Below are 20,974 nucleotides of genomic sequence, written 5' to 3' on the forward strand. Positions count from 1 at the left end.
TGGAATACCAGTTCTTAGAACATGTGTGAGGGGTTTGGTTCCAGGATATCCTGGGCACCCTGTCTCAACAAAAAAGAAAAACACAAGACAAGATTCTAACATGAAAGACTATACATATAAACAAATTTAATGTAATAACATGGAATGCAAAAGATTAGAACCACTATTAATAAAGTATCTGATTCTATTTTAAAAATCATTTAAATAAAACAGACAGGACAGGGATCAGAATAATAGTACCATTATAATCACATTAAATAGAAAAGCTACCATCATTTTAAAGCTATACTAAATTTAGGAAGTACTGAACATTTTTTTGTGACTCAAAGGCTTCAAATGTCAATGGTACGGAAACCAGGGTAGCAGCTCTGGGAGCTGCTCATTGACAAATGAAAAGGACCCTGGATAATTCTAATACCATGTGACAGATGGCAGGTGGTACAGTATCTGCACAAAACTTTACACTTAGTAAATCGTTATTTAAGCTGTTGTACCTTGTCCCATTTTTCTTTTGTTGCTTTAAAAAGACTGCAGGGTTAGGATCAACAACAAATATGTATCTGGTGGTCATGATAACAGAAGTGTCCAATGAGAAATGGTGCACCTTAAGTCTATTTAGATGTATGAGACAAAAATAATTTTATGGTAAGAAACACCCTTATTCAATATATATGTATATACATATATTTAAAAATGAGCAGCATAGAGAAGACATGTTTACTACCCATACACTTGACTACCAAGAAATGAAGACAAACTTTAGAAAAATACAGTGCAAGAAAAGATTCAAGTTGAAAATATATTCCTTTGGTTAAAAATCCTCCCCTTTATTTGTATTCCCAGCATCCTCCCAGGTTACTACACACTGGCACACCACAGTGTACTTCAGTCTAGTAGTTAAGGAGCTCACTGGGCTGCAGCAACAAAAATGAACTCTAAAACAGTTAATTAAGCTTTGTAGCATTAACCTCTTGATGGTGGTTTTTACTTTAGGAACCTCCAACACATGTAATTTTCTTCAGATACTGTATAGTCAAACTTTTTGTAGAAACCAACATTTTGTGGTAGACATTCAAGGGTGATCTTGTAACAGTTCAGTTTCTTGCTTAGCAAAGTAAGAGTTGATAATAACAGTTTGCCGAGTTGCTTCCGTCTGCACTTGTCACTAACGACGACATCTTCTACTCTCCCTCTCTTAGCACATGAATGGATAAATTTATGTTCTATTATCAGAGTTGCTGTAGCCACAATTTGTCCTAGGGTCACATCTTCCACAACTGTAACGTAGTAATCTCCAGACTTCTTCATATGCTCAAAAGATTTCATGAACTGTTCCGGGCTGACGACGCCAGTCTCTGTCAGCTGACCCAATACCTTAAAAAAAACCTTTATTTAAGTCTGCAGTACAGAGAGGTCTCAAAACCAAGTCTTCTCCAGGATGCGTTGGAGAAATGGCTGGAGAAAATATAGCTGTATTCTGACTCCAGTCCACTTCTTTGAGCTAACTTGGGTCAAACATGGGAGTTTCATCGGGTTTCATCTTTCCAGTAAAGTCGCACTGGAGCGAACCACGCTCCCGTCCCGGCGCGTCAGTCTCCCTGCGGGTCACAGTGCCGCCGCATCCGGATCCGGCTGCAGCTCCAGCCCCCCCCCCCCATAAAAGCAATTTTAAAAATATTAAAATTATACTTTAATTACAGTCCTCCTTCTCCACATCCCTCTGAACTTTCCCTTATACTCTCCCCAACTCCCTTCAAACTCATGACCTCTTTTTTCACTAATTATTGCTGCATTGATGTATGTGTATGTACATACTTATATATTCCTAAACACAGCATTTCAGCACGTAGAATTACTTAATATTATGTTTTTATTTTTGTTTTTATTCTTGTAACTGCTTATATGTATGTTTTTGAGATTGATCATTTGGCATCGGATAACCAATTGCTAGGGAAGACCACCTCTCTTGCTCCCAGCTTTGCTTAGTTATCTATAGCTTTTCTGCAACAGTGAGGCCCTCTTGGGTGATTTCCTATTCACTTTGACACATACACTGGTATCATCCTTGGTCAGCTCATGTTTGTGCAGTTATGACGGTGAGATTTTAAGGGCGCAACTTCTGATATTACTAAGAGACACAAAATCACATAAAGCTCTACTGCTCAGTGAGAGTGAGACTGTGGTTGTTGGAGGGAAAAGCAAGTTCAGGCGAAAGGGTTTACTTGATGTGTACTTCCAGATCACAGTCTGTCACTGGAGGAAATCATGACAGGGGCTCAGCCTGGGATGAAACCTGAATGAGGAGCTGGTGCAGAGGACATGGAGAGATGCTGCTTACTTACTGGCTTGCTCCCCATGGCTTTCACCTCCTGCTTCCTTATAGAAACCAAGACTACTACCACAGGGGTGACACTGCCTGCAATGTGCAGAAGCTTCCCTGATTGATCACTAATTGAAAATTGAGCCTACAGATCTCAGGGGAGAATTTCCTCAACTGAGGCTTCTTTCTCATGACTCTAGCTGGTGTCAAGTTGCCACAAAGGCCTTGCTTTCAGTCTCCCATGACTTTGCAGTTGATTTCACAGAGATGCGAATTTAGCGGCATTCTTCCATACTCACTATCACCTCACCTGTTCTCACTCTGTTCCTGGTCATATTCGCTGGTTGCTTCTGACACTAAGGTCATACTTAGCACCGACTGTTAACAGTGCATGGCTCAGTTTATAGGATGAACTATTAAATCTGTCATTCTTATGCTTCTCAATATCCTAATGCCACAAACATGTTGAGCAAATGACATACTGGATGTAAAAGAACTGTTTCAGGGGGCTTCTGGATTAGAGCTTAAACCTAAATCATTGACTCAAATGTTAGACCCCATACTTTTTAACTGAATTTTGAAGTTTTTAAATACAGAAATACCTCATAAGAGAGGTGCTGTGAGATGAAACATGCTACCCGCCTATTGTCTTGCTGACATCTGTAACTCTAGTGTGACCATACTGGGAGAAAGATTCTGAAGGTAGGTAGGGATTCATGTTTAAATTATGTCAGAGGGTAGGATGCCACCCAGCAGCAGTGGTGTCCTATAAAAAGGGAGAAACTGACCTGAGAAAAACTGACAAATACAAATCCAAGTGTTGGCTGACATGAACATCTCTGAAAGACCAATGTGTAACATTCAGGTGTTATCAGCTGTCAAAGTTAAAGTTCACAAAATAAGGACCATTTAGACAACTTGTAATGAAAGATGCATTAGGATTAATGAATATTATGTTTTCTTCCAAAATATACAACTGTTTTCAGTTATTTTTTTAGCTAACTCATTCTTGCTTATTTCTCTAATAATAATCAAAGTCAGTTCCAATTAACTCCCAAACAGGATATTTGAATGTTTCAGAGCCTCATCTCCTAAGACAAGGTCATGAGCCTCTACCCACCATACCTTGGCCCATTTAGCACAGTGGAGGTGAAGCCTAATAGTTAATTTAGTTTAATATATTGATTTAGGATAAGGCAACATGCTTATATCCTGGTATCCTTTGAGGCCAAGACAACCTGTTCTCACCTTTTACTTATGTCCCAGTTGTTTATCTAATAAGGAGCAAACATCCTTAATTGACCCTTCATAAATCATAAGGTTTATTGTTCACTATGCTCTATTTTAGAAATACATATCTTCTTGGATTCTAAAGCATTACTAAAGGATGTAATATACTTTTGGGTAAAATAATCTGTTGAAAGCAAAGAAAATAAATCATGTACTGTAAATATGTTAGAGTACTGAGTAGCCTTAAGAGAAGGCCTCTGATGATATTTTATCCCAGCAAGGTGAAGGCTGTGACAGATCTGAAAGCGACATTACAATGTTGGTGAATTATTTGCTTTCACTCCATTTCCCAGGAGTCTGCTCTTCAGATCTTCATGTCCTTAATAATAGTGCCACACAAGCATACCTAGACTCAAACCCATAAGGTTGGCATGAGCTCAGGAAATGTATTTGCTAATTTCATGCAAAAATAAATGTTAGAAAAAAAAGGTTTCTTTTGGACATTGTACTTGCAGAATTAGGGGGATAATCTGTGTCTCGATAATTTGGGGTAAAATCTCTCTCTCTCTCTCTCTCCCCCCCCCTCTCTCTCTCTCCCTCTGTGTGTGTGTGTATGTGAAAGAGAGAGGGAGAGAGAGAGGGAGAGAAAGAGAGAAAGAGAGAGAGAGAGAGAGAGAGAAAGAGAGAGAGAGAGAGAGATTGTATGGTGCTTTCTGACGTGATAATAAATTTCAAGATTTATTTTTACTCTTATGGATATTATCTCTAGTAAAATTTTAAATCAAATTGAAATATTGTGATGGACCTAGGGTCTGTTTAATGTCACTAGACATGGAACTCACAAAGCCATGAATCCGTTAGCTCTCAAGAGCCTACATAAGCATCTGCGCTCTGCTCTGTCATCTCTCAAGGAAACCATGCTACAACTCACTGGTAGTTCATAGGTATAACTTCTGTGTAGTAACATTTATATTTCTCATGCTTCCTGGTTCTGACCCCTGAGTCTGCCCTGGACACATTGCAAGTGTCTTTGTTCATCAACATAGAGGCTGCTTTGCCTCTCAAATTAGACAGCTGCTTGATGGTAATTTTCTTTAACGCCTTCACTGTGATGTGATAGGCACACTATTTTTTTATATTCATTTTGCTTCTTTTATTGAAAATGGATTCTTTTCTCATACAATATACACTGATTATAATTCTCCATCCATTTACTCCTCCAAGTTCCTCTTAACTCTACCTCTGTTTCTCCCCCCTCCCTCTCTCTTGTTAGAAAAAGAAAAGAATCTAAGAGATAATAATGAAACATGACAAAAGAATATATAATATGATTAAGGAAAACCCATCATACTGAAGTTGGAGAAGGCAATCCAACAGAAAGAAAAGACTCCTAAGGGCACACAAAAGAATCAGAAATCCAGCCACCATGACACTCAGATGATGACTGGTCTTGCTTAGTTGATGCAGAGAGCCTCGTTCTCCTGGATGCACACTAGACTTAAGAACCATCAGTGTACCCAATGCGTGTAAACAGCGTGTGTCTAGTATCACTAGGCAGTATGCTTCCCACTGTGGGTGAGCATTTACGTGATTGTTTGTTGTTTGAATGATTATCTGGCAAGGTGTTATACATTTTAGGCTCCATTAGGACATTTTTTGATAGAAACTGATCCAAGATAAAATTTTCAACTGTATGTGGACATCTTTAATTCATTCCCAAACTATTATCTCACTTTAGGGAAGAAATAGCAGTAGAAGGAAAATCAAGTGTTATTCCTAGGATGTGTTTCTGAGAGACAGAAATTAGAATGAACGCTCTCTTTCTCTCTGTAACTGCCACAGAGCTGCTCTCTCCAGTCAAATGATCTGCATGGCTTTCTCTGAAAGACACTAGCATATGTGGAAACTTACTGTCTTAGTTAGGGTTTCAATTGATGTTTAGAGACACTGTGACCAAAGCAACTCTTGTAAAGGACAACACTTAATTGAGTCTGGGTTACAGGTTTAGATGTTCAGTCCATTATTATCAAGGCAAGAAGCATGGCAGTGTCCAGGCAGACATGGCTCTGAAGAAGGATCTGAGAGTTCCTGCATTCTGATCGAAAGACAAATAGAAGACTAGTTCTAAGCAACTAGGAGGAGGGACTCAAGGCCTCCTTCCACAGAGACACACTTCCTCCAATTTGCCTACTTCAACAAGGTCACCCCTCCTTTTATTTTTCTAGTCCTGAATTGTCTATGAGATATTTTATTTATATTTCAAATGTTATCCCCTTTCTCAGTTTCCTCCACTGCCAGAAACCTCCAATTTCCTTCCCTTCCCCCTGCTTTTATGAGGGTTTTCCTTCACTCACCTAACCACTCCTTCTTCCTCACCCTCGATTCCCCTACACTGGGGCATCTAATGAGCCTTCATAGGACCAAGTACCTCTCCTCCCATTAATGCCTAATAAGGCCATCCTCTGCTAGACATGCAGCTAGAGCCATGTGTACTCCTTGGTTAGTGGTTTACTCCCTGGGAGCTCTGGAGGGTCTGGCTGGTTGATATTGTTGTTCTTCCAGTGGGGTTGCAAACCCCTTCAGCTCCTTCAGTCCTTTCTCTAACTCCTCCATTGGGGAACCCTCACTCAGTCCAATGGTGGGTTGTGAGCATCTGCCCCTGTATTTGTCAGGCTCTGGCAGGGTCTCAGGAGACAGCTATATCAGGCTCCTTTCAGCAAGCGTTTCTTGGTATCTACAATAGTGTCAGGGTTTGGTGACTGTATATGGGATGAATCACAAGGTAGGACAGTCTCTGGATGACCTTTCCTTCAGACTCTGCTCTACTCTTTGTCTCCATATTTGTTCCTGTGAGTATTTTGTTCCTCTTTCTAAGAAGAAGAGAAGAATCCATACTTTGGTCTTCCTTCTTCTTAAGCTTCATGTGGTCTGTGAATTGTATCTTGGGTATTAGGAGCTTTGGAGATAATATTCACTTATCAGTGAGTTCATACCATGTGTGTTCTTTTGTGATTGGGTTCCCTCACTCAGGATGATATTTTATAGGTCCTTCCATTTGCCCAACAATTTCATAAATTCATTATTTATAATAGCTGAGTAGTACCTCATTGTGTAAATGTTCCACATTTTCTGTATCCATTCCTCTGTTGAAGGACATCTGGGTTCTTTCCAGCTTCTGGCTATTTTAAATAAGGCTGCTATGAACATAGTGGAGCATGTGTCCTTGGTATATGTTGGAGAATCTTTTGGGTATATGCCCAGGAGTGGTATAGAGGGTCCTCAGGTAGTACTATGTCGAATTTTCTGAGGAACTGCCAGACTGATTTCCAGAGTGGCTGTACTAACTTGCAATTCCACCAACAATAGAGGAGTGTTCCTCTTTCTCCACATCCTAGCCAGCATCTGCTGTCACCTGAGTGTTTGATCTTAGCCATTTGGACTGATATGAGGTACAATCTCAGGGTTGTTTGTTTTGCATTTCCCTGATGACTAAGGATGTTGAACATTTTGTTAGGTGCTTCACAGCCAATAGATATTCCTCAGTTGAAAATTCCTTGTTTATCTCTGTACCCCATTTTTAATTGGGTTATTTGATTCTTTGGAGTCTAACTTCTTGAGTTCTTTGTATATATTGGATATAGCACTCTATCAGATGTAGGATGGGTAAAGACCTTTTCCCAATCAGTTGGTTGCCTTATTTTATCCTTATTGACAGTGTACTTTGCCTTACAGAAGCTTTGCAATTTTATGAGGTCCCATTTGTTGATTCTTGATCTTAGAGCATAAACTGTTGGTGTTCTGTTCAGGAAAATTTCTCCTGTGTTCATGTATTCAAGGCTTTTCTCCACTTTCTGCTCTATACATTTCAGTGTATCTGGTTTTATGTGGAAGTCCTTGATCCACTGGAACTTGAGCTTTGTAGAAGGAGATAAGAATGAGTTGATTTGCATTTTTCTACATGCTGACTGCCAGTTGAATCAGCACCATTTATTTAGAAATGCTGTCTTTTTTACCACCTGGTGGTTTTAGCTCCTTTGTCAAAAATCAAGTGACATTAGGTGTGTGGGTTCATTTCTGGGTCTTCAATTCTATTCCATTGCTCTTCCTCCCTGTCTCTGTATCAGTACCATACAGTTTTTATCATTATTGCTCTGTAATACAGCTTGAGGTCATAAAATCCCCCAGAAGTTCTATTGCTGTGGAGAATAGTTTTCACTATCCTGGGTTTTTTGTTATTCCAAATGAATTTGCAAATTGCTCTTTCTTTTTTTTTCCATTTTTTATTAGGTATTTAGCTCATTTACATTTCCAATGCTATACCAAAAGTCCCCCATACACACCCACCCCCACTCCCCTACCCACCCACTCTCCCTTTTTGGCCCTGGCGTTCCCCTGTACTGGGGCATATAAAGTTTGCAAGTCCAATGGGCCTTTCTTTCCAGTGATGGCCGACTAGGCCATCTTTTGATACAAATGCAGCTAGAGTCAAGAGCTCCGGGGTACTGGTTAGTTCATAATGTTGTTCCACCTATAGGGTTGCAGATCCCTTTAGCTCCTTGGCTACTTTCTCTAGCTCCTCCATTGGGAGCCCTGTGATCTATCCATTAGCTGACTGTGAGCATCCACTTCTGTGTTTGCTAGGCCCCGGGGCCTAGCCTCACAAGAGACAGCTACATCTGGGTCCTTTCAATAAAATCTTGCTAGTGTATGCAATGGTGTCAGCGTTTGGATGCTGATTATGGGGTGGATCCCTGGATATGGCAGTCTCTACATGGTCCATCCTTTTGTCAGAGTTCTATCAGACCTTCAAAGAAGATCTAATTCCAGTTCTGCACAAACTATTTCACAAAATAGAAGTAGAAGGTACTCTACCCAACTCATTTTATGAAGCCACTATTACTCTGATACCTAAACCACAGAAAGACCCAACAAAGATAGAGAACTTCAGACCAATTTCTCTTATGAATATCGATGCAAAAATCCTCAATAAAATTCTCGCTAACCGAATCCAAGAACATATTAAAGCAATCATCCATCCTGACCAAGTAAGTTTTATTCCAGGGATGCAGGGATGGTTTAATATACGAAAATCCATCAATGTAATCCATTATATAAACAAACTCAAAGACAAAAACCACATGATCATCTAGTTAGATGCAGAAAAAGCATTTGACAAGATTCAACACCCATTCATGATAAAAGTTTTGGAAAGATCAGGAATTCAAGGCCCATACCTAAACATGATAAAAGCAATCTACAGCAAACCAGTAGCCAACATCAAAGTAAATGGAGAGAAGCTGGAAGCAATCCCACTAAAATCAGGGACTAGACAAGACTGCCCACTTTCTCCCTACCTTTTCAACATAGTACTTGAAGTATTAGCCAGAGCAATTCGACAACAAAAGGAGATCAAGGGGATACAAATTGGAAAAGAGGAAGTCAAAATATCACTTTTTGCAGATGATATGATAGTATATATAAGTGACCCTAAAAATTCTACCAGAGAACTCCTAAACCTGATAAACAGCTTCGGTGAAGTAGCTGGATATAAAATAAACTCAAACAAGTCAATGGCCTTTCTCTATACAAAGAATAAACAGGCTGAGAAAGAAATTAGGGAAACAACACCCTTCTCAAATTGCTCGTTCTAACCCTATGAAAAATAGATTTGGAATTTTAATGAGGATTGCATTGAATCTGTAGATTGCTTTTAGCCGAACGGCCATTTTTACTATGGTCTGCCAATCCATGAGCATGGGAAAATTTTCCATCTCCTGAGATCTTCTTTGATTTCTTCAGAGACTTGAAATTCTTGTCATACAGATTTTTCACTTGCTTGGTTAGAGTCACAACAAGGTAAGTAGTATTATTTGTGATTATTGAAAGGGGTGTTGTTTCTCTAATTTCTTTCTCAGCCTGTTTATCTTTTGGGTGGAGGAAGGCTATTGATTTGTTTCAGTTAATTTTATATCCAGCCACTTTGCTGAAAATTTTTATTAGCTTTAGGAGCTCTCTGGTAGTACTTTTGGGGTCACTTAAGTATATGATCTTATCATCTGCAGATAGTGATATTTTGACTTCTTCCTTTCCAATTTGTATCCCCTTGATCTCCTTTTGTTGTCTAATTGCTCTGGATAGGACTTCAAGTACTATATTGAATACATAGGAAGAGAGTGGGAAGCCTTGTCTAGCCCCTGATTTTAGTGGGATTGCTTCAAATTTCTTTCCATTTAGTTTGATGTTGGCTATTAGTTTGCTGTATATTGTTTTTACTATGTTTAAGTATGGGCTTGAATTCCTCATCTTTCAAAAACTTTTAACATGAAGGGATGCTGAATTTTGTCAAATGCTTTTTCAGCATCTAATAAAATGATGTACTGGCTAGTTTTGTGTCAGCTTGACACAGCTGGAGTTATCACAGAGAAAGGAGCTTCAGTTGAGGAAATGCCTCCATGAGATCCAACTGTAAGGCATTTTCTCAATTAGTGATCAAGGGGGAAGGGCCCCTTGTGGGTGGGACCATCTCTGGGCTGGTAGTCTTGGTTCTATAAGAAAGCAGGCTGAGCAAGCCAGGTGAGGCAAGCCAGTAAAGAACATCCCTCCATGGCCTCTGCATCAGCTCCTGCTTCCTGACCTGCATGAGTTCCAGTCCTGACTTCCTTGGTGATGAACAGCAGTATGGAAGTGTAAGCCGAATAAACCCTTTCCTCCCCAACTTGCTTATTGGTCATGATGTTTGTGCAGCCATAGAAACCCTGACTAAGACAAATGATCATGTGGGGTTTTTTCCCTTTGATTTTGTTTATGTGGATTGGAAATAAATTTTAAATAATTTACAATAAAATAAATTTTCTGATTTAGCTACCACATTTAATAGATTTTGTTCCTTATGTTACTTACTTATTACATATTAAATTGCTATATTGATATGCTGAATTGATAAAAACATATATTATTATATTTTGCCATTTAAAATTTACATTGCCATTATATATATATATATATATATATATATATATATATATATATATTATTCTCATGTCTTTTTTGTCTTTTGGGGTTCTGTGATACTAACTTCTTTCTTCAGATCATGTCCTTGAATAATTCAACATATTCTTTCTGTCTTTCAGTCTCTTATGTCACTGTCATAGCCTGCACACCTTGACTATCACTACGACTCTTTATTTATTTTTTCAGTTCCTTTTTCAGCCCTCCTCTCAGAACCCCAAGTCCTGTGTCCTCACTGTCTTCACTCCTGCATTGTATGCCAGGAAAATGGATCCAGACTTTCTTTATAATACCATATAACAATGCTGTGCATAGAAATATGAGACATGCCTTTCCATTGGCAAGCAGTTCTCTGAGCACCTTTTTAGATACTGAGCATTTCAAGGAACTTTTGGAGATCATGAAGCACTGACATATGCTGGCTCTGAGTGGTCCTCTGACCTTGGTAAAATCCTTTCAATGAGTATCTTCATCTTTTTCTCACTGAAAACATATCTTAATCACTGTCCCGCTTCAGTCCCTCTACCTTCAATGAACACCATTTCCTTTTTCTTCAAACTTGCATCTATGGAACACATACATTTTCACTTCTTATTGGTACTTTAACATAAAATTCTGCAGACAGCAATGTATTTTCTTTCATTAATACAGAATCCATTGTTCCTCAATAAATACAATGTCATAGGGCCTTTCTCTTCAAAGTTGCACATTCACATAAGTGACCAGATGCTCTGCAGTGAAGTCTCTCTTTGGACCTATGAGAGTTGTCAATATTTCTCAATTACAGACTCTGATTTTCAGTCCATATATTTGACTATAAGAAATATTGAATCATTATAGCCAAAATTTTGCCTGAATTAAAAAAAAGTAAAGGTTTTCCCTTGATATTTTTTAACCAAACTGGGTAAATTCAACCAATTCTTGTCTCTCATGGAGTTTTCCTATATAACAATAATTTAGGTAACCCTCATCTCATCTACTAAATTTTTGTTACTAAGATTCTAATAGGCCAATATGTGCAGATGTCACAGAGCTATGTTTGATCCTTTTACTTATATTGACACAAGCAATTTTAGTATCTTTGTTCTATTATCTGTGTGACCATACTCAGGTTCTTTTTAAGTTTATTTAAAATTTCATAATGGAAAGCAACATAAATTAAATTTGAGTTCAAAAATCAAGAGACATCAAATAGAAAAAACAAAGATACTTTGTCATGTCAAAGGAGTACATGATCAAAATTCTCAAAGGGAGCAGTTGGGTAACATAAATTGTAAGAATTAAAATGTATGTTCTCCACAGAATCTTTTTCATCATTAGCCTTCTCATTTATTTTTATTTTCTGGAACTGAGATTCAAATTTTAAGAGATTTTGATTAGCCAACTTTTAGACAAGCACCCAACATTTTTCATGACCATTAACACAGAGAACAAAGTCATACAGAGGAGCTTAGGCATGGAATTACTTGTTGAAAGAAGATAGGATCAGGTATGGACAATGAGCATAGCGCTTCACGCATTTCTTAATTGTCATATTCTATACTCTTTGTGCCATGATGCTTTTAATTGTCATCATTGTCATCATGCTATTCTCTGAAGATACACAGTATTCAGGAAGATACACATTATTGTCCATCTGTCCATCTTTTTTCATTTATTTATTTATTTATTTATTTATTTATTTATTTATTTATTTATTTGTGAGACTGGATATTACTTAGTAGAGTGGTATATTTAGCTCTGCTGAAACTCATGTGTCTCTACCTCAAATGCTGGGATTAAAGGGACATATGACCATGCTATGATGTAATTACTCATCCATTCTTATTTTTTATTCTGTTTCCATTACCACCACCACCCTTATTTTCTTAGATATTCTTTCTGATTTCTATCATTTTGCTATGTCTTCTTATTATGGTCTAATTCCACTTCTAGTCTTCATATCTTTCTTTGTTCACTATGTAATATTAGTTTTCATTGTATTATTCTACTATAAATACCTGATCACTACCACACTTGTAAGGTTCTAAAATGGGAACTTGCTATTTCCCTGTCCATGGTTCTACTTTAGTAATGAATATAACAATTTAAACCCAACCTAGGAAGTTTGACAACTAGATTATTCTTTGTCCTCTCTCCATTCCTGAGAAGTTATCTGTGAAACTATTAAATCTATCACCTTTTATCATACACAGAGTCTTAAAAATATCAGGTCTCATCAGGTTCATCCAATCTATTGAAGAGACACACTACCTCCCAGCAGTGTGTCTCATTCTTCTTCCTGCTCTTAAAACTATTGTGGCTAAGAAAAGTCTTATCTGAGTCACACATTCTCCTCAACCTTGATTAACTCAAGATTTCCTAAATTTCAATTAACTGGACACAGTATTGTAAACCTTCCTGCTATCTATTTTCTACTTAAGTATTTATGTTTCATACTTTAGTTCTTGAAACCCATTGCATTTTATAGTTAACTACTCTGAAAATGATTTTCTGCTTTCATTCAGTTTTCATGACTCTATGAAGTTACCATTTTTACTCCTTCTGATTTTCTAGAGAATATCAGCAGATCCTTGATAAGACCCAAAAATGTACGTTTTATACCAGCCTTTCTTCTTTTCTTTCCTTTCCTTTCCCCTTTCCCCTTTCCCCTTTCCCCTTTCCCCTTTCCCCTTTCCCCTTTCCCCTTTCCCCTTTCCCCTTTCCCCTTTCCCCTTTCCCCTTTCCCCTTTCCCCTTTCCCCTTTCCCCTTTCCCCTTTCTTTTCCCTTTTCCCTTTTCCCTTTCCTTTCCTTTCCTTTCCTTTCCTTTCCTTTCCTTTCCTTTCCTTTCCTTTCCTTTCCTTTCCTTTCTTTTCTTTTCTTTTCTATTAGATATTTTCTTCATTTACATTTCGAATGCTATCCCCTTTCCTAGTTTCCTCTCCAAAAATCCCCTATACCATCCCCTTGCTCTCCAACCCACCCACTCCTGCTTCCTGGCCCTGGCATTCCCCTATACTGGGGCATAGAATCTTCGCAAGACCAAGGGCTTCTCCTCCCATTGATAGATGACTAGACCATCCTCTGCTACATTTGCAACCAGAGACACAAGTCCCACCATGTGTTTTCTTTGATTGGTGGTTTAATCCCAAGGAGCTCCGGGGTACTTCTTAGTTCATATTTTTGTTCCTCCTATAGGGCTGCAGACCCCTTCAGCTCCTTGGGTTGTACCAGCTTTTCTAGTGACTCTTGTGCTGGGTATTTTGGGTAAACCTGACACAAATTAGAGAGACAGAGAAAGATGGAATTCTAATCCAGGCATTGCCTACATCAAACAGGCCAGTAGGAAACCTATCAGGGAATATTTTCACGATTAATGATTAACATGAGAAGTCCACTATGTTTGGTACCACCCCTGGGAAGGTTTGGGACCCTGAGTTGTATAAGAAGTCAAACTGGGTAATTCCTGGAGAACAAGTCAGTAAGAGGAATTTGCTCCATGGCTCCTGTCTCTGCTCTTATTTGATTTCCTGTCTTGATATCCCTCAATGATGGACCCTAATCAGATGTGTAACTCAATTAAACTTCTTCCTCCCCAGGTTCCTTCTGTTCATGATGTTTAACAGCAGTGGAAGGAAAACTAGCACAATTCTTAGGATCAAAGAGTGTTCTAAAACCATTTTTAAAATAACATTTATTTTAAAGCAAATAAGGTAACCCTCAGCCTCATAGTGAGCCTTTTGGAGATATCTATGTTATATTTGTAAGTCACTTTATGATTATTGGTTCTTATCTATTATTTTATTTCCAGATTACTGAGATCCTACTTTTGTACATATGCTAAAGAACTGTTTAAAAGAATAAGTTATACTGTAATACACTAAACATACATACATACATACATACATACATACATACATACATATATACATACATAGGTACATACATAGTTGAGAATAAAACAGAACTTCAACCCTGATTTTCAAATAAGTAAAATATACATTATACAGTTTTTCTTGGGGATAAATTTATAATGATTCAATCTGAAGATTATCATTATTTGTCTCCAAATTCTTTTAGTAATATTCTTAGCCTTAGATCCATGGAAAACAAGCGTTGCAAGAGACATATTCACCATGACCTACTTCTTTAACTGCTCCTTGTAGGCCTAAACTTCTGTTATTTTTTTTTAAGATTTGTTTCTTCTTATCACTTCCTCCTAGTCAAGTCTCACTTTCTCTGCACATCACAACTGTTGCCACAGCTGTTACAAAATCCTTGAATCTGACTATATTAAACACTGGGGAATTATTTAAAAAATCATGAAGTGCATTTTTTCAATGTTGCTTCCTAGGCCTACAGAAGTATACTAAATAACACTAGAGATTGAAAAGGGGCACTGTGAAGCAAGGTGTGTACTGCAATATATATACATTTATATTAGGTGTGCACTGCAATTATATATATATACATTTACATATATTTACATATATTGTAATATATGTAAATTTGACCACTGGTATTGTTAAACTAGGGAGGCTGGAAGAAGTACCATGGATGCTCCCTTGGACAGATGTTCACTCCCAATGCCTTGCTCATTTTGGTATCCCAGCCACAGGCAACAATCTCCTGCATATCAAAATGAAGACCTTGTTCTCCTGGAGCCTGTTTAGACAATAGGAGCAAAGCTACAGATATGGAGCAGTGGCCAGCTTCATGAAAAAGCAAGCAAGCAAGCAAGCAAGCAAACAAACAAACAAACAAACAAACAAAAAGTCCAACATTAGTTTCTTACACCCATAAGAGTTGTGGTCATATTGTGACCTAGAAATGATATTTGAGAATTTCAGAAGATTTTAAGTGTCAACTTCCTATTTAACTGTGCACATGGAAACCTGGGTTAGTTTGCACCCTGTCACTCAGAAGACACATCCCCCACGGTGAAGTTTGTGAGATGTGGAGTTAAAGGGGAGATGGTCTCTAACAAGATATTAAAATCCTGATTTTGGAGCTCACTACCACCTCCTGATACTCTTCTTCATTTGCATGGGAGTCACCAAGAGTTACCACCACTCTTAAAGGACCTTCCAAAATGCTCTGTGCTCTCGATTACTCTCCTGACTTCACACCCTTCTTTCATCTTTTTTTTTTATTTCTATGCTCTATGTTTATTATCACAGCCAATTTCTTTTTTTTTTTCTTTCCATTTTTTATTAGGTATTTAGCTCATTTACATTTCCAATGCTATACCAAAAGTCCCCCATACCCACTCACCGCCACTCCCCTACCCGCCCACTCCCCCTTTTTGGCCCTGGCGTTCCCCTGTTCTGGGGCATATAAAGTTTGTGTGTCCAATGGGCCTCTTTTTCCAGTGATGGCCGACTAGGCCATCCTTTGATACATATGCAGCTAGAGTCAAGAGCTCCTGGGTAGTGGTTAGTTCATAATGTTGATCCACCTATAGGGTTGCAGATCCCTTTAGCTCCTTGGGTACTTTCTCTAGCTCCTCCATTGGGAGCCCTGTGATCCATCCATTAGCTGACTGTGGGCATCCACTTCTGTGTTTGCTAGGCCCCGGCATAGTCTCACAAGAGACAGCTACATCTGGGTCCTTTCAATAAAATCTTGCTAGGGTATGCAATGGTGTCAGCGTTTGGATGCTGATTATGGGGTGGATCCCTGGATAAGGCAGTCTCTACATGGTCCATCCTTTCATCTCAGCTCCAAACTTTGTCTCTGTAACTCCTTCTAAGGGTGTTTTGTTCCCACTTCTGAGGAGGGGTATAGTGTCCACACTTCAGTCTTCATTTTTCTTGAGTTTCATGTGTTTAGGAAATTGTATCTTATATCTTGGGTATCCTAGGTTTTGGGCTAATATCCACTTATCAGTGAGTACATATTGTGTGAGTTCCTTTGTGAATGTGTTACCTCACTCAGGATGATGCCCTCCAGGTCCATCCATTTGGCTAGGAATTTCATAAATTCATTCTTTTTAATAGCTGAGTAGTACTCCATTGTGTAGATGTACCACATTTTCTGTATCCATTCCTCTGTTGAGGGGCATCTGGGTTCTTTCCAACTTCTGGCTATTATAAATAAGGCTGCTATGAACATAGTGGAGCATGTGTCCTTCTTACCAGTTGGGGCATCTTCTGGATATATGCCCAGGAGAGGTATTGCTGGATCCTCCGGTAGTACTATGTCCAATTTTCTGAGGAACCGCCAGACGGATTTCCAGAGTGGTTGTACAAGCCTGCAATCCCACCAACAATGGAGGAGTGTTCCTCTTTCTCCACATCCTCGCCAGCATCTGCTGTCACCTGAATTTTTGATCTTAGACATTCTGACTGGTGTGAGGTGGAATCTCAGGGTTGTTTTGATTTGCATTTCCCTGATGATTAAGGATGTTGAACATTTTTTTCAGGTGCTTCTCTGCCATTCGGTATTCCTCAGGTGAGAATTCTTTGTTCAGTTCTGAGCCCCATTTTTTAATGGGGTTATTTGATTTTCTGAAGTCCACCTTCTTGAGTTCTTTATATATGTTGGATATTAGTCCCCTATCTGATTTAGGATAGGTAAAGATCCTTTCCCAATCTGTTGGTGGTCTCTTTGTCTTATTGAAGGTGTCTTTTGCCTTGCAGAAACTTTGGAGTTTCATTAGGTCCCATTTGTCAATTCTCGATCTTACAGCACAAGCCATTGCTGTTCTGTTCAGGAATTTTTCCCCTGTGCCCATATCTTCAAGGCTTTTCCCCACTTACTCCTCTATAAGTTTCAGTGTCTCTGGTTTTATGTGAAGTTCTTTGATCCATTTAGATTTGACCTTAGTACAAGGAGATAAGTATGGATCGATCCATACTTATCTCCTTCTTTCATCTTAAAAGAACATAGTTAAAAGATATCTTATACTTCAATAGTGATTCTGGAGCCAAACAGACTAGGCACCACTGGGTTGGTTAACACAATGACTCAAGAATGTCTCTCTTCTTTCTGAGTAGGCTTTTTGACTTGCATATGCTTTTTGCTGCCAAGAGAAGGAGTAATTATTTACCTGCCTATCCCCTTGGTAGTTCACAGGACATACATTGTAATCCAAGTTTCTATTATAGATGCAGACAACTCTTATTTATTACTCTTGTAGGTCAAGGCACGGTCTACATGATGTGAAAGTTAAGCCACTGCTTAAATTGCTTCCTGTAAATAAGACTCATTAACCATGTTGACCTGAGAACACTTTCAATTTGAGATGCTGCTCAGTCCCAGTCCTAGATTAGTCCTGCTGCATGGAGCATCCTGAAGCATGGAGTGTTCAGCTCGATCTGCTCTTTGCCCAGATGGATTAACCTCTGGCACACCAAAGCTACAAGAGCAACTCCACAGCATCTTCCATATTCATTCTTATGTACTCAAAGCTACAGATTTTATATTTCTGTTCATATAAGACAGGAGCATTATGAAGATATTTGATTTTGATTTTTCTGAGGACCTGTGGAACAGTGGCCAGCTGCTGACTGCCCACTGACTACACTTCTACTCCAGACAACACAGTCTTATCAGTCTACTCAGGAAAATACTCAAGTGATATGTTGATGATATAGATGCTGTATCTTTGATTTTCTTTTGGAAAATGATGAAAATATTCAGTCTTTAAATGCCCTAGTCATTTTAAATGTATAGCAACTTGATTTTTGTAATACATATCTAAAATTCATTTTAATCTAAAGCAATATAATATGCACATACATACAACTTTTATGATTATACATAGATTATATAATTATCTACCTATATTGTATGTGTATATTAACCAGTTTGATAATAAAATAGATTTTAACAGAATTATAGCATATATCCTTTTTTTTAGCACATATGTCCTTTTTGATACATTATGATGAATTGAACATAATAGGAAGCTGAATTTATCTGAATGCCAAAATGCTTTAAACTTATATAAAAGAATTATATAAATGAAATCCGAAATTCCACTAAAACCAGATCTTAACTGGCACTGTCATTTCATGTTATTTACTGATAATAATATCATAACTATGACTGAAAACAGAAAACTAAACATGCTTGTTAGAATGGGCTTTACAGAGCAGTAGATCTATTTCTTTTCTCCATTTCTTCATAAAGTGATCATTTATGAAAGGTTTAAAGTGCAACCTTCATTTCTTACTTTCAAACACATACTGTGACAGGAGTAAACAGTAGCTAGGAATGAGTCACATAGTCCTGGAATATCTGATGTAACTTCTGGCCTGACAGAGGCAGAGGCTGTGCCAAGGTGATAGGCAGCGTTCTCCCTGAAAGTGGATTTGTGTTGATCAACCTAGATGAAGGGCAAAATGTCTAAAATAGGCATGACCAGAAAGAATATGAAACAGTATTGGGTGTTGATATGTTTTAAGAAATGCTACATGTTTCAAATTACCCAAATATTTGAAATTCTATCTATGATAGCTTTACATTGAACTAAATCCATATTTCTGATTTCTAGGAAGATGAATGTTCAGCCATGAGATCTTTATTCCATTATAAATATCTTATTATAGCTATGTAAATCATATTCTAGATATATGTCAGGTACAAATATTATAATTTATATGAATATATATTTTATTAGGTTTGCTTTATAACTAGAGTGGAATAACAAAGACAAACAGTGACATTTTAAATGTGGGACAGTGTGAATCTCAGTACTGCGAAGAGCTGAACTGCATGTGAACTGCATATGATATCACCATGCTTGAGAGTGAACACAGAGGCATGTGTGTGTAAATAGTGTGTGCTATCTACATAATCTCAAAGACAGGGATTTCAGAAAGAATAAATTATGTAAGTGAAGAAAAGACATATATGGGCTGACTTGCTGTATCAAAATAGATTTTAGTAGTTGAAATCGTTATGGAAAACTCTGGTACTTTCAACTGTGATACTGGAAAGCACTGTTGTGATTGTACGATTTCTGGTCTTTAACCTACCATGATGTGTGTGTGTGTGTGTGTGTGTGTGTGTGTGTGTGTGTGTGTGAAATCATTTAGTAATGATATAGAAAGATAGGAATGAGCAGATGTGTGTGTGTGTGTGTGTGTGTGTGTGTGTGTGTGTGTGTGTATGTGTGTATGAAATCATTTAGTAATGATATAGAAAGATAGGAATGAGCAGATGGCCAAATCAAGGTAACCAATTCAGTGCTTTAGCGTTGCTAGGATCTCACCTGTATATTTTTATATCTTAAAATGCGGATAGTGACTGGTTTGAAAAACCCCCTCAGCAATATTTTTTTCTTTTGAATTAATATTGAATGCATTTGTCCTTCCTAAGTCACGAGGGTATTGATTTAAATAGTGAATCCTTTCAAAACTCTCAAATGCAGTTTAACTATGAATTGCCTTTGCTTTTATATTATAGAGAGAATACAATGACTGATGAGCAGATAATGCTTGAACCCTCTGTAAGACTTTAAAACTGAGAGAAGTTGGAAGTCAATGTTCTGTCAAAGTGGCACAAAGTGGGTTTGCTCTAATGAGACCTGTGGGAAATGTTTGCACGAATGATTTCAGTCTCAGCTAAAACAGCAGCATGTCTGTGATGTTGTTTTATGTGGAGAGGTTCATATTAAAGGTCAGAATGTAAGCGCAGGCAAGAGGAAACTTCCATCACTTCCATTATGCCAAGACCCATGATATCACATCATTTAGTTATGGAAATACTCTTCTGTAATTCCCACGCAGCTTTAAAAGATGGATGGCATTGTCACTTACTGCCAGCACATGCCCTAAAGTCACACCAGACCTAAGAGGTGGAATGAGGACTCAGTAGTGTCCAGGTTGATTCAGAATATCTATGAATGTCTCACTCCAAATAAACAGAGAATATTTAAACAATAGGAGAATGCAGTTCACCAAGACAGTTTGGTTCATGATAAATAAAATTGTGCCATTCCAAAACGGAGCCTCTGCCTTTATTTATCCACCCCCTTTCTTATTTCCTGGAAGCATGCCTGGAAACACTGCTCAGATGCACAGCACTTCCTTAGCAAGTGCTAGGCCCTAAGTTCAATTCCCAATATCACAAAACATGAAAGTTTAAAAAATAAAAAATAAAGTAGGTTAATTCTTTCACAAAATGGCTGTTTAGAGAGAAAAGAAAACAAGGAAAACTCCACATAAAAAAGGCACCAGCAGCATTTATTTAAAAGCTGTCTGTTTTCCAATATATGTTTTTGACAACTCTGCCCCAAAGTAACTGTCTACAGTTAGGCAGCTTCACCTCTATTCATTTTGCTTGTTTATAAATTTGTGTGTGCAGTGGGGGATATATTTCCCTCTTGTTTGTCAGTAAGTGCACTACCTAAAATTTATGTTTTGACTTATGAGTATATATGAATGACTGAGTGTGAGTGTGAATGTGTGTGTGTGTGTGTGTGTGTG

The 20,974-nt window shown here is 38.1% G+C and overlaps 1 pseudogene; it reads right to left on the reverse strand.

Moving 5' to 3' along the window:
- Window positions 1–602: 602 nt before the first annotated feature.
- Gm7623 (predicted gene 7623) lies at window positions 603–1,603 on the reverse strand (annotated as a pseudogene).

This window comes from Mus musculus, chromosome 18, assembly GCF_000001635.26.
Source record: "Mus musculus strain C57BL/6J chromosome 18, GRCm38.p6 C57BL/6J".
NCBI lineage: Eukaryota > Metazoa > Chordata > Mammalia > Rodentia > Muridae > Mus > Mus musculus.